We start from the raw sequence: 15,386 nt of genomic DNA, 5'->3' as shown, positions 1-15,386 counted from the left end.
CTTTGTTAGGTAGTAGGAGACACTTGTTAGGTGCTGTTGAGTCAATTCCCACTCATAGCAGCCCTACGTACAGGAGAATGAGACACTGTCGGTCCTGCACCATCCTCACAATCGTTATGCTTGAGCCCATTGTTGCAGCCACTGTGTCAATCCACCTCGTTGAGGGTCTTCCTCTTTTTCGCTGACCCTCTAATTTACCAAGCATGATGTCCTTCTCCAGGGACTGATCCCTCCTGACAACATGTCCAAAGTATGTGAGATGTAGTCCCCCCATCCTTGCTTCTAAGGAGCATTCTTGTTCCACTTCTTGCAAGACAGATTTATTCGTTCTTTTGGCAGTCCGTGGTATATTCAGTATTCTTTTCCAACACCACAATTCAAAGGCATCAATTTGGTCTTCTTTATTCCTTGCCCAGCTTTCACATGCTTATGAGGCAATTGAAAACACCATGGCTTGCATCAGGCACACCTTGGTCTTCAGGGTGACATCTTTGCTTTTCAACACTTTAAAGAGGTCTTTTGTAGCAGATTTGCCCAATGCAAAGCATCTTTTGATTTCTTGACTGATGCTTCCATGGGTATTGATTGTGGGTCCAACTAAATGAAATCTTTGACTACTTCAAACTTTTTTTCGTTTATTATGATCTTGCTTATTGGTCCAGTTGTATGGATTTTTGCTTTCTTTATGTTGAGGTGTAATCTGTACTGAAGGCTGTGGTCACTGATCTTCATGAGTAAGTGCTTCAAGTCCTCTTCACTTTCAGCAAGCAAGGTTGTGTCATCTGCATTACACAGGTTCTTAATGAATCCTGATGCCTCATTCTTCTTCATATAGTCCAGCTTCTCAGATTATTTGCTCAGCATATGGATTGAATAGTTATGGTCAAAGGATACAACCCAGATGCACACCTTTCCTGACTATAAACAGGAGAGTGACTTGATCATGAAATTGACGGCTGAAAGAAAATTTACAAATCATCTATTTCAACCTCCTGATTTTACAAATGAAGAAACTGAGGCCCAGGATTGTTCTAAGCCATGTAAGTTAAGTGAGCCAGAATCATTTTAATTTAAATAAATGACCGAAATGGAATTGAATCCAGATCCAACCTCAAACCCTGTGCTCTCTACCCCTCATCACATCATCTCCTTCTCATGATGGCGAACAGAGGAGAGGAGGAGGAGAGGAGAGCTGTGTCTGCTCCAAGCCTGAGAGCAGGCCAGGCCATCTGTGGCGTGGGTTGGGTGGGTCCACAGAATAGGCCCCTTTACAAACTCTGGTGGGAAATCAAGGCTCCAGACAGGGCGGGGACAGGACAGAGCCTTGGTGTGGAAAGATGGCTGTCTGTCAGCACCAGAGCCCAGCAGCTGTTTTCGTAGAGAAGCCTGAGCCTTCAGTTTCCTGAGGGAACCCTGCAGTTCTCCCCCTCCCCTTGACACTGGCTGTGACTGATGCAGATGAGTGCCTGGCCCCTACTAGCCGTCTGTAGGCCCCATCTCAGAGGACGCAAGGCTGTAGGCCAAAAAGATGGTGTGTTCCTAGTTCCTGAGGCAACTTTGTTACCAAGGAAACCACCAGACAGGACAGTCAAGGAGGAAGGAGGTTGGTGGCTTTCTCCCAGAGAGTTGGGCCCACTCCCAGTTCCTTGCACTGAGAGGGTTATTACCTGAGTGACAGGGAGAGGGTTCTGCTGCCATATTGACCTCTCATTGTTACACTCTGAGAATCGGCTTCTTTGCAGGTTCACTCAGTCAGACTCAGAGTAGGAGAGAGCCCCCTCCTTTATTGCTCTAAGTCTCCCCCTTCTTGCCTCCTCTCTAAGCCCCCTCGCACACCCACCCAGCACATCAACCTAGGCCACCCATGAGTTACCATGTGGGCAGCAAGTAACAGGAACCTCTGCTCACACAGCCCAGACTGACAGGGCTGGTTGTTTACAGACATGTGACCGCCTGACGCCCTCGCCTGGTCTGAGGTTTAGACTGTAATGGTGATATCCTTCCCTCCTTTAGCTCTTTATCCCTTTCAAAGCTCTCTCTGCCATAATCCTCTCCCCAAGCCTGTGAAGTAGTCTCATTTGACAGACAAGTGGGAAGAAAGTACTGAGAGAGTGAGAAATGTGCCCAGGGAATTTCCAGCAGCAGTTTCTTGCAAGAGTCGAGGGGCTGACAGCTGGATGCTGCTGCTGGGAGAAGTAGAAGCTGAAGTCCTAGAAGAGGCCCCTCAGGCTCTGAGTCACTTGTGGTCCCAGGATGCATCAGGACCAGGCCTGCAGGGTCCTGGAGGTCATGGAGAGAGGGCCCAATTAGAACCTGCGGGACGTGTCCTGGAGCTATTCCCCAGGACCAACAGGAAATACAACTTCTCACCAGACATGGGGGAGAGGGAGGGGCTGGGACTCCTCATCCAAGTCCCACATCCAAATCCAGGATACTCTGGGTGCCTTTGGGATCCTTCTGAATGGTTAACATTAGCTCCAGCAGGAAAGACTACCCACACGGGGTTTTTCACCAAGACCTTTCATCTGTCTATATGTGTAAACTTCTTTGCCTGTCCTGTGGCTATGGGTAACAAGTAACCAGTTTTAAACCTGTTTAATCCATCAATGGCCACTGGCGTCAATAACCATTCTCCTGAAAGCCACTCAATTGATAGTAGCCCCTACACTTCTGAAAATAACCAGTCAGCAACAGCCTCTCTCCAGTGACCTAGCTTCTCTAGACAAAGATCAATCTTTAAGCACTCTGAAAGTCCACCAACCCCTGAATTCTACACTTCCCAACACCCCACCCCGCCCCGAGATAGTTCACTCTGTTCAGAGAGACTTTGCCTTACAAGTACAGCTCTCCCTTCCTTACCAAAACCAAACCCCATGCCATCGAGTAGATTCCGACTCATAGTGACCTTACGGGACAGAGTAGAACTGCCACATAGGGTTTCCAAAGAACAGCTGTTGGATCGGAATTAACCACTGTTAACCACTGTGCCCCCAGGGCTCCCCTCACTTGCTTAAGCCAGCAAGAAATGCAGCCTTTTTTCAGATTGCCTTAGTTTGCTAGTGTTGCCATAACAAAACACCACAAAGTGACTGGCTTCAAAGAGCAGAAACGAATTTTCTCACAGTCCAAGAGAAGTCTGAATTCAGAGTGTCAGCTCTACGGGAAGGCCCTTTCTTTGTCTCTTAGATTCTAGTAGCTGCCTATACTCCTTGGCAATCCGGGTTTATAGATGCATCTGTCCTCCCCCTGTGCGTATGTCCCTGTGTCTAATCTGTTCTTTTTATAAGACACTACTGAGAAGTGATTAGGTTAGGACCTACCCTACTCCCCCCACCCACCCCCGCCCTGGACACCTCATTAACATGATAAAAGAAAACCCCTATTGGCAAACTAGATCATATTCACAGGTACAGGGGTTGGGTTCAACATAATTTTGGGGGAGACACAATTCAATCCCTAACATAGATATTAATTGGTTATTTCTTCCTTTAACACCGCTTTAAAAAATCTTTCTTTTAATTTACCTCCAAAACTAAGCCCACTGCCATCGGGTCAATTCCAACTCGCAGCAACCCTGTTGGACAGACTAGAACTGCCCCATAGGGTTTCCAAGGCTCTAATCTTTATGCAAGCAGGCTGCCACATCTTTCTGCTGCAGAGTGGCTGGTGGGTTAGAACTGCTGACCTTCTGGTTAGCAGCTGAGCGCTTAACCACTGCGCCACCAGGGCTCACCAATCAACCACGAGTCTCCCAAAATCCAGAGAATGAACAATAGATTTTTTTTTTTTCATTTTGGTTAGGAGTTGGCCTAGGCTGGGGCCAGATGCCCCTTGTCCTGATCTTCTTTCCTTCTTATCCCTCTGTCCTCCTTCCAGGTTCCAGCTCCACCCTGGGACAGTGACTGTAATAGATCCCCATGTGTCCCCACGTGGAACATCCACAAGACAAATAAGGCGTTTTTCATAAACTGGATCATTTCTCTTTGCATGATTTTTGTTAAGGTGTGTTATGTCCAAAGTCCTGCTAATGCCCCCACAAGGCATAAAGGATAGGGAAGAAAGAAAAAGGTGAAGGAGACATCCTACCACATATAAGGCCATAATATACTTATTATTTTATAACTTGCTTGTTAAACTTAGTACATTGTAGACACATTCCCATGACATTAGATATTCTTCTACAGTATGATTTTTAAGCACTGAATTGTATTGCATTCTCTGCATATACCATCATTTGATTAATTGATCTATTGTCAGGTACTTAAACCAAAACAAACCAAACCCAGTGCCGTTGAGTCGATCCCGACTCACAGCGACCCTATAGGACAGAATAGAACTGCCCCATAGAGTTTCCAAGGAGCATGTGGCGGATTTGAACTGCCGACTCTTTGGTTAGCAGCCATAGCACTTAACCACTAGGCACCTAAGGTTTCCGTCAGATACTTAGGCTCTCTTTTTTGTTGTTGTTATACTAAACAATGCTGTGATGAACATCCTTGTGGCTATGTCTTCCTATGCATAAGTCTCTTCTGCCATAAAAGCAAGAATAGCAAAAATCCCTGAATTGCACATTCTCCCTCCAGGTGCCTCCCTATGCTGGTCTTCTGCTTCAGAGCCATACTTTTTGGAGGAGTGTTTATACTTTCGGTCTCTTTCTTGGCAATTCCACTCACTGTTATAACACAACCCAAAAACCTTTGCTAAAATGACTCCAGTGACTTTTGTGGTGGCAACCAGCATTTTCAATCTTCATCTTACTCAGCAGTATTCATTGCTCTTAGAATAAAATTCCAGTCCTTTCCCCAGCCTAGAAGACTCCGTGAGGAGTGACCCCTGCCTACCTCCCCAGCCTGGAAGACTCCATGAGGTGTGACCCCTGCCCACCTCTCCAGTCTCATCTCATACCATAACTGCCTTTCTCTAAACTCCAATACACTTGTCTTTTTTCAGTTCCTAGAATTGGTCCTGCCCCGCACAGCCTTTGCTCATTCTGTTTCCTCTGCAGGGAAATCCCTTCCCCCGCCAGCCCCTCAACCTTATTAACTAACCCTCTGTCATCGTTCACAACTCAGCTCACAGGCACATCCTTAGGAAAGCCTCCCAGACACACCTCCCCACCAGACAAGGTCTGCTCCACAATTGGAGGCTTATGTAGCGCTATCTCCTTCCTCCTAGCACTAATCACTATCATTAGGCAAAACATATTTCCATAACTTCAATAGTTCTTTTATAATTTTTAAAATTATGTTTAACATCACAAATAATGTATCAGTATATTTTATTGTCGAAAAAAATTGGACATTACAGATGTGGTAAAGCTCTGCTTGCCCACTACCGGCCCCGCTTCCAGCTCCAGGACTTTTGCTGTACTCCCTGTTGAAAGCCAGTGTTAGGAGATTGATGCCATCAGCATAGTGGTCCAGAGCTTGAGTTCTGGAGCCAAGGGGCTAGAGTTTGGTTCCTAACACTTCCACTTACTAGCTGTGTAATCAGGTTTAAGGTTAAGGTTAAGCAAGTTTCTTAACCTCTCTGCCCTCAGTTTTACTGTCTGTAAAGTAAGAATTAATAATAGTAAGTCATAGTGCATTTTTTAGAGTTAAGTAAGATGTTCATGTTAAGAGCTTAGGGTAGTGCCAGGTTCATAAGGGTTGACTAGATGTTACTATTACTTTAACGTCTACTTTCATAGAACATATATAGTATTGCTTTGTGTGTGTGTGTTTAAAAATATAAATGGCATTATACTGTAAGTCACATTTGCGAACAGGATGTTTTTACTCAACAATATGCTTTTGAGACCTGTGTGTGTTGATACATATAGATTTAGTTCTTGTTCCTTCTTTTAAAATGCTTTATAATAACAATGATAATGCAATATAGGAATATACCACAACTTATTAATTCATTTCCATATTGGTATCATTTGGAATTTGTCAAATTTTTTTTATATTTCAGGAAATGCTGTGAGTATCCACATATATTCTTATGTATCTGGGCAAGTGTTTTTCTAGACTAAATGCCTAGAAGTGGAATTGATGGGTCATAGATTATGTGCATTTCCACATCATGGTCATAAAATGTCCTCCAAAATGTATCAATTTACACTCCCCCAAGAAGAAGGCATATTCTACCTGAAGATCATATTCCCCCAAGAAGAAGGCATATTCTACCTGAAGATCATATTCTTAGACACTTTCTTCTAAAAATTTGAGGACTTTCTTTCTTTATTTTGATCTAGGATTTTAAATTTGGAGTTATTTTTGTGTATGGTACAGGTAGGGATCACTTTCTTCCAAAAGTTAAGTCAGTTGTCCCAGCATTTCTCATGAAGAATCCATCCTTGCCTCCTTTAACCTATGTCAAGTTCCCCTAGACACATGGGTTTTGTTTTTGAATTCTTTTCTATCCTTATCATCTCTTTGCCCATCCCTGTATGAATGGTACCTGTTTTATATTCTATAGCTTTTTAACATGTCCTTAGATATGGTAGGAAAAGCTCTCACCCCTCATCATTCATTTCTTTTTTCGGGGGTTATTGTTACACATTTTTATATACTGTACAAAACCACCACAAGATATTATGCATCTACATGTCTCTATATTTATTATCTGTATTCTCTACTACCATGAAAGCTTCCTGAGGGCAGAAATTTTATTTTGGTCCACACTGTATGCCCAGTGTCCTAGTGCCTACTAGAGCCAGACCCAGTGTTGTTGTTGTTAGGGGTCATTGAGTCAACTTTGACTCATAGAGACATCATGTAATAGAATAGAACTGCCCCATAGGGTTTTCTAGGCTGTAATCATTATGGGAGGAGATCTCCAGGTCTTTCTACAACGGAGCCACTGAGTTGGTTTGAACAGCCAACCTTTCAGTTAACAACCACATTCTTACCCATTGCACCACAAGGGCTCGTAGGCCTGTATTCCAAAAAACCAAACCAAACCTGTTGCCGTCGAATCAATTCTAACTCATAGCAACCCTATAGGACAGAGTAGAATTGCCCCATATGGTTTTCAAGGAGTGGTTGGTGGATTCCAACTGCCGAACTTTTGGTTAGCAGCCGAGCTCTTAATCGCTTCACCACCAGGTCTCCAAGAAGGCCCTCCATAAGTGTTTGTTGAATGAATGAATGAATATATGAATTTTACAAGCATATTGTCAAGTTCTATGAAGAATTCTTTTGATATTTTGATTGGGATTGCATTGAATTTTTCAATTAATTTGAGGAGAATTGACATCTTTGAATTTGACACATTCTTGAGCATTCTCATTCTTAAACATGACACAGCTCTTCATTTATTTAGGTCTTTAATTCTTTTAAATTGTTTTCTCTGTGAAGATTTTATATACTTCTAATTATTTTACTCCTCACTATTTCATATTTTTGTTTCTAGGTGAATGGAATTTTTAGATTATTATTACATTTTCAAATTGATTTTGCTGATATGTAGGAACACTGCTAGTTGATAAATACTGATCTTGTATCCAGCCACTTTTCTCAACTTTCTAAATGTTGCTGTCGTGTTTTTCCAGGTGGATAAGCCTATCATTGCAAAAAAAAAAAAAAAAAAGGCCAATTTGGTCTCTTCCTTTCCAATCTTTGAAACTTTTGTTTTTAATTTCCGATTGTCTTCATTGTAACTTCCAGCATATTGAAGCGTAGAGGCATCTTGGTTCACTTCTGATTGCACTGAGTGTATCACACAGAAAAGGTCAAGGTATGCTGCAGCAACAAACAATACCAAAACCTAGTGGCTTAAAACCAAAAAACCAAACCAAACCCAGTGCCGTCGAGTCGATTCTGACTCATAGCGACTCTATAGGACAGAGTAGAACTGCCCCATAGAGTTTCCAAGGAGTGCCTGGCAGATTTGAACTGCTGACCCTTTGGTTAGCAGCCGTAGCACTTAACCACTACGCCAAACACAACAAAAATTTATTTCTTATTCATACGTTGTATCCAACACAAGTCACTGGGAGAGGAAGACCCTTGTCTTATTGTTGTCATTCAAAGACAACTGATGGAGGCTCCATGCCTCCGTGAACATGTGCTGCCATGATCAAAGCTTCCACTCTGAAGCTTGAACACATACTTGGTCTGCTAACATTTCAAAATAAGTCCCATGGCCAAGCCTAATTTCCATTAGGATAGAGACATGTAATCCTACCATATGCTGGAAGGACAACTGGACTGTGGGAATGCTTCTGATTCTCCACCATTATGTATGATGTTTGCTCTAAGATTCTGGTAGATAGCCCTTTATCAAGTTAAGAAGAGAGTCTTAAGTTTGTTTAGAATTTGTGAAGCAAGTTAAACATTTGTTTTAGGAGTGTCTTTATCATGAGCGGTGTGTTACATTTTATCATCAAATGTAAATGATTTTATGCCATCTGTTGAGATATGCAAATATATATATTTTTTATCCTTTAGTTTGTTAGTCAGCTATACATGTCATTTCTCTGCCCAGAACATTCTCCTCCATTGCCCTCTCTGACCACTTTGTCTGGTTCATTCCTTCTCATTCCTCAGAACTCATTCAGTCATTCAGCAAATATTTATTGAGCAATACTACATGCCAGGAACTGTTCTAGGCACTTGGGATAGAGCAGTGAACAAACAGACAAGGGTCCTTGCCTATATGGATCTTACACAGAGAGGAGAGAGGACAATAAACATACAAAAACAAATTCATAAGTTATATGGCATGCTGTTGCTGTTAGGTGCCATTAAGTCTCTTCTGACCTACAGCAACCCTATGTACAACAGAACAAAACACTGCCTGGTCCTGTGCCATCCTCACAACGGTTGCTATATTTGAGTCCATTGTTGTAGCCACTGGGTCAATCCATCTTGTTGAGGGTCTTTCTCTTTTTCACTCACCCTTTGCTTCACTAACCATGATGTCCTTCTCCAGGGACTGATCACTCCTGATAACATGTCCAAAGTACATGAGATGAAGTCTTGCCATCCTTGCTTCCAAGGAGCATTTTGGCTGTATTTCTTCTAAGAGAGATTTGTTTGTTCTTCTGGCAGTCTGTGGCATGCTCAATATTCTTCCCCAACACCGTAATTCAAATGGGTCAATTCTTCTTCAGTTTTCCTTGTTCATTGTCTAGCTTTCACGTGCATATGAGGCAATTAAAAATGGCTTGGGTCAGGTTCACCTTAGTCCTCAAGGTGACAACTTTGCTTTATAACACTTTAAAAAGGTCTTTTGCAGCATATTTGTCCAGTGAAACACATCATTTGATTTCTTGACTGCTGCTTCCACGGGAGTTAATTGTGGATCCACGTAAAAGGAAATCTTGGACAACTTCAATCTTTTCTCCATTTATCACGATGCTGCTTATTGGTCCAGTTGTGAGGATTTTTGTTTTCTTTATGTTCAGGTGCAATCCATACCGAAGGTTGTAGTCTTTGATCTTCATCAGTAAGTGCTCCAAGTCCTCTTCATCTTCAGCAAGGTTCAAACATTTCAGCAGGTAGCATATGACCAAGAGCCAATGATACTGAAGGACGAAATCCAAGCTGCAGTGAATGCGCTGGCAAAAAACAAGACTCCAAGAACTGACGGAATACCAAGTGAGATGTTTCAACAGATGGATGCAATGCTGGAAGTGCTCATTTGTCTAAGCCAAGAAATCTGGAAGACAGCTACCTGGTCAACCCACTGGAAGAGATCCATACTTGAGCCCATTCCAAAGAAAGGTGATCTAACAAAATGTGAAAATTATCAATCAATATCATGAATATCACATGCAAGTAAGATTATGCTGAAGATAATTCAGAAACAGTTGCAGTAGTACTTCAACAGGGAACTGCCAGAAATTCAAGACAGATTCAGAAAAGAATGTGGAATGAGGGATAATGTTGGATCTTGGCTGAAAGCAGAGAACACCAGAAAGAGGTTTACCTGTGTTTTAGTGACTACCCAAAGGCATGTGGATCATAACGAATTATGGATAACACTGCGAAGAATGGGAATTCCAGGGCACTTAATTGTGCTCATTTGGAACCTGTACATAGACCAAGAGGCAGTTGTTTGAACAGAACAAGTGAATACTATGTGATTTAAAATCAGGAAATGTATGCGTCAATTTGCTCAATCTGTGTGCTAAGCAAATAATCTGAGAAGCTGAACTATATGAAGAAGAATGGGGCATGAGGATTGGATGAAGACTCATTAACAACCTGCAATATGCAGATGACACAACCTTGATATAGCATGCTAGAAGGTGTTAAAACCAGTTGCCGCTGAGTCAGCTCTCACTTGTGGTGACCCCATGTATGTCAGAGTAGAACTGTGCTCCACAGGGATTTCAATGCCTGATTTTTCAGAAGTAAATCACTATGCCTTTCTTCTGAGGCATCTCAGGATGGACTAGAACCTCCAACCTTTCAGGTCCACCCAGGGACTCCAGAAAGTGTTAATTAGCATGGAAAAGAAGCAGAACTGTGTAAGGCAGAATGGAGGTGCTGGTGTAGGAGATGGTCAGAGTAGGTCTCACAAGAAAGTGACATTTGGGCAATGACTCAAAGCAGGAGCCGGGGCTACCAAGGGTACATCTGGAGTTAGACTATTCCAGGCTGGGGCTGCCTGTGGAGCAAAGGCCCTGGGTGGGAACTGCCTGGCATGTTCCAGAAGCCACGAGGAAGCTCAAGTAGCTAGAGTCAAGTGAGTGAGGTTAGTAGGAGATGGGCTGGAGAAGGACCAGAGGGGGTGACCAGGAGGGCCTTGGAGGCCAAAATTGGGGCTTTGACTTTGATTGGAACTGAGATGGGAGTCATTGGAGGGTTTTGAGCAGAGGAGGGGCAGGATCTGATTTGTGCTTTAAAAGGATCCCCCTAACACAGTGTTGAGAATTGCCTTTGAGGAGGCAAGAGTAGAATCATGGAGATAGAAGGAAGCTCCTGCAGTACCTCAGGCATGAGATGCAGATGCTCCTACAAGAGTCGTGGCAGTGGAGGTGATGAGAAAGGCCGGATTGTGGATAAGTTTCTAAGGAAAGCAGTTAGGACGTCCTAATGAATTGCATGTGGAGTGTGAGAAAATGAGAGGAGTCAAGGATGACTCCAAAAGTTTTGGCTAAGCAGCTGGAAGAATGGAGTTTGGAGAAGTATCAGATAGAAAAGTTTTTACAGGGAGGATCAAAAGTTCAGATTTTTTCTTTTCATCATGATAAATTTTTTTAAATCAAGAGACAGTTCACATGCCATGAAATTCACCCTTTTAAAATGTACAATCAGTGGTTTTGCATATATTCACAAGGGTGTACAGCCATCTAACTACTGTCTAATTCCAGAACAGTTTTTGGCAGCCCAAAAAGAAACCCTATAACCATTAGCAGTCATTCCCCCGTTCTCCTCTCTCCTCATCCCCTGACATCTACTTTCTGCTGTATAGATTTGCCTATTCTGGACATTTCATACAAATGGAATCACACCATATGTGGCCTTTTGTGTTTGACTTCTTTCACTTAGCATGTCTTCAAAGTATATCATAGTGTATATCAGTATTCCATTCCTTTCTGTGGCTTAGTAATAATCCATTTTATGGATATACCACATTTCATTTATCCATTTATCAGTTGCTGGGCATTTGGGTTGTTTCCACTTTTTGGCTATTATGAATAACACTGCTGTGAACATTTATGTACAAGTTTTTGTGTGAACATATGTTTTCAATTCTCTTGGGTAAATGCCTAGGAGTAGAATCACTGGGTCATATGGTTAGCTTTATGTTTAACTACCAAATTGTTTCCTCAGAGGCCACATCATTTTACATTCTCACCAGCAACGTACGAGGGTTCCAGTTTCTCCAGATCCGCACTTATTATTGTCCATCTTTTTTATTATAAGCCATCCTATGGGCTGTGAAGTGGCATTTCACTGTGGTTTTGATTTACATTACCCAATGATGAGCACTTTTCATGTGCTCATTGCCCATTTTTATATCTTTGGAGAAATGTCTATTCAAACCCTTTGGCCATTTATTAACTGGGCTAACTGGATTGTCTTTTTTTTATTGTAGAGTTGTAAGAATTCTTTGGATATTCTAGATACTAGACTCTTATCAGATATATGATTTGCAAATATTTTCTCCCATTCTGTGCACTGTCTCTTAAGAATTTGGTTTTGGACATGTTGCGTTTGAGATGTCTTGTAGACTGTTAAGTAGGCAGTTCAATATTTACTTCTGTAAGAGGGTTGAGGGCCAAGAGATATAAATACAGGATTTGTCAGTATATGGAAAAATACAATTTAAAATCATGAGGCTAGGTGCAATCTCACTAAGCTAGTGAGGATAGAGGGAAGGAAGGAGATGCCAAGGACTTAGCCCCGTGATGCTCTAACATTCAAAAGTCAGTAAGGAGGGGAGGAGCCAACAAAGGAGACTGAGAAGGAGTGACCAGTGAGTGAGGCAGGAAGCAACCAACAGTGTGTGGTCTCGGAAGCCAGGGAGAAAGCATTTCAAGAGCAGGGCTTGATCACCTGTGTCAGATGCTCCTGACAGGTCAGGAAAGATGAGGACTGAGAGACGATCATTAGCTTTAGCAATGGTCATTGGTCATTGGTAACTTGGTGAAGAGCAGTTTCAGCAGAATGCTAAGGAAGAAAGCCTCACTGGAGTGGATTCGGGAGAGAGAAGGAGAAGAAACTGGAGACAGCAAGTATAGACATCACTCCCAGGGAGTTTTGCCACAAACCTAGAATGGTAGGTGGAGGGAGAAGTGAGGCCAAGAGCATTTTTTGTTTTGTTTTTAAGAAGGACAAAACAGCATTACATCTGTATCAAATAGGAAGGATTCAGTGAAAGCAAAAATGTAATGATCTAAGAGAAAGAGGGGAGGATTGCTGGAACCGTATCCTCGAGTAGGTGAGGTGGATAGGGTTGATACCCAAGTGGAAGGTTGGTCTTTGGTGGGACACGGACAGGTTGCCCATGGTGGTGTGGGGATGGTGGGCAGATGGGAGTCTGTGTTTTCAAGAGAAGGGAGAGGCAACACTTTAGCTGAGAATGAGGTGACCGGGGGCCAGCAGAAGAGAAGAGTATAAAGCAGGGATCTAGGGAGGGGAGAACCAGTGGAGTCAGGAATAGGGAAGGATGGTAGGATTCTGCTTTGCATTAAGGGCACTCTGAGGTCTGTGGTCTTTAATCAGGGCTTCCAACTGGTTGTTGCAGTTCGAAACCCTGCTGAGAATTTGAGTTTCTTAACTAGTTCCCTGGTGAAAAATTACATTTCCACCCCAGATAAACTGAATCAGAATGTACATTTTAACAGGAATCCCGAGTGATTCTTACGTATAACTTCCTGGAAACTTGTTAGAAATGCAAATTCTCAGCAGGGGTTCGAACCAGAAGAATTTTAGCTCAGTTCCCATATCACTTCCTCAAGAAAGCCCTCTGTCCCCCCAATAAGTCATTCCCCATAATTGGTCTTACATGCAAATCTTACCACTACTGAAACGAAACAGCAACTGTGTTAAGTTCTTTAATCTCTGTATCCCTCACTAGACTGTAAATTCCGTGAGAAAGTGAGCAGGGACTGTCTGGTTAACCGCTCAGTCTCAGCGCCTAGCTCCTCGAGGGTAGTTGACTCTCAATACATAATTATTGAATAGTTGAATAAATGAATGAAGTAATGAATGAGAAAAATCCTATTCGCGGCATGGATGCTTTACAGTCGTCCAGGTTTCTGAAGCCGCCCCTCCTGTCTCCCCTCTTTGACTCTCTCCACCCCGGGGGTGCCATGGGCCCTTCTCCCTCCCTCCCCGCCCCCTCCCTGCCCCAAGCCCTCCGCAGCGCAGACCCTGTGGCTTTAAGGGCCGGCAGAAGCCGAGCCGGGCGGTGATTGGTGGTTTATTCTAACGGATGGAGGATGAGCTCATCCTCAGCCAATGGCCGGCGCTGCACCGGCTAGAACCCTGCACCGGCCGGAGGGCTAAAAGCAGCTTCAGGTGCCCGGCCGGCAGGCGGGGCGACGGGGGCAAGGGGCGACGGCGGCCGGAGTAGGTCTGGCCTGTGCGGACCGAGCTCCTGGCTCGAGCAGGTACGAGGTTTTCCGGGTCCTCCTCCATCCCGTGCCGGCGAGGATCCCTCTTCCTCGCTCTCCGCAGCCTGGCCCCGTGGCCAGTGCATTTTGCGCTCCGGGGATCGCGGGCTGGACGCGCCTCTCTCTTGTTCCAGGCGAGGCCATGTGGCTGTGCCCGGCCAGACCCGCCCGGTGGGGTGGCTCCTGAGCCGGAGCCCTGACTCAGGTAGCCCGGGGAGCGCAGCCACCTCGGCGTACCCCGGGGTACATGCCCCAGAGCCGCATGTTCCCCTGGACTGGGTGGAGTAGGCAGGGTGCGGCCTCCCTCCTTCTCCTCTTTCTCCTCCTCCTGGCCGCCTCCTGGCAAGGGCCCAGCCCTCCAATGCCTTAGGGATGTGGGTTCCAGGCCCCCAAACCCCTTCCTCTTCTCCCTTTCCACAAGAGGCAGAAGTAGCCAGGGGTTGGGAGTTCGGGTCTGGCCCTTCCCACTGGGTCTGAGAAAGCAAAGGTATAAGGTCTGTGAGTTCTACTGGCCTCTTGGAGCCCCTTCCCTTCCTGCAGCCGCTGCTCTTATCACTTTGGCTGCTCAGCCACATACCGCTCAGAGGCCACACGGCCTCCTGGACTTCTCAGAGGTGGAGGCAGGAGGACAGAGCTGGCCTTCGTGCCCTGCTCTAACTCTGTCTCCTCAGCATGCGGTGGTATGTGCCACTCAGTCATTTCAGGTGCCAAAAGGCTTTAACGCCCAGCTCTGTGCCCAGTGCTGCTCTCTGTGGGGGTCTCACTCACTGGCCACAGACCTCAGATCTCAGGATGGAGTGGAATGAAGTAAAGCAGGAACTGTCCACTCTGACCAGGAAAGTGCCATCTGAGCTGATCCCAGGGGGACAAATGAGATCCTCAGAGGAGGAAGAGGGAGGGGAGAACATGAGAGGCAGAGGGAGAAGCCTGAGGAATGCCCTTTGAGCCCAGAGCCCCTTCCCCAGGCTCAGAGTGTGGCCTCCACGTGCTTAATGTGTCCTAGACACTGGGCTCCAAATTAGGAATATCCCCAGCTCTCTCCGGTGCTCAACACATAGTAGGTGCTCAAGAAATACTTGTCACACTGGATTTGAATTGAAGGGAGAACAGAGGCCAAATCTTGTTATTATTCTGTTATTACCTCCATTGAGGAAGCATCTGACCAGTGAAGGGACCTTCCCACATTAGCTCTAATTCCTGCAGCCGTTGAAGCTATTAGTCTCCCCAACATTCAGTGGAGGAAGCGGGAGTTCAGACAGAGGTGTCACTCATAGCTGGGTCCCCCCTAACATGTCTGCCCATTCCAGGTCCCAGCCACAGGGCAGCC

The sequence above is a fragment of the Loxodonta africana genome, chromosome 10, assembly GCF_030014295.1.
Source record: "Loxodonta africana isolate mLoxAfr1 chromosome 10, mLoxAfr1.hap2, whole genome shotgun sequence".
NCBI lineage: Eukaryota > Metazoa > Chordata > Mammalia > Proboscidea > Elephantidae > Loxodonta > Loxodonta africana.
Note: the sequence above shows the minus strand (reverse complement) of the source record.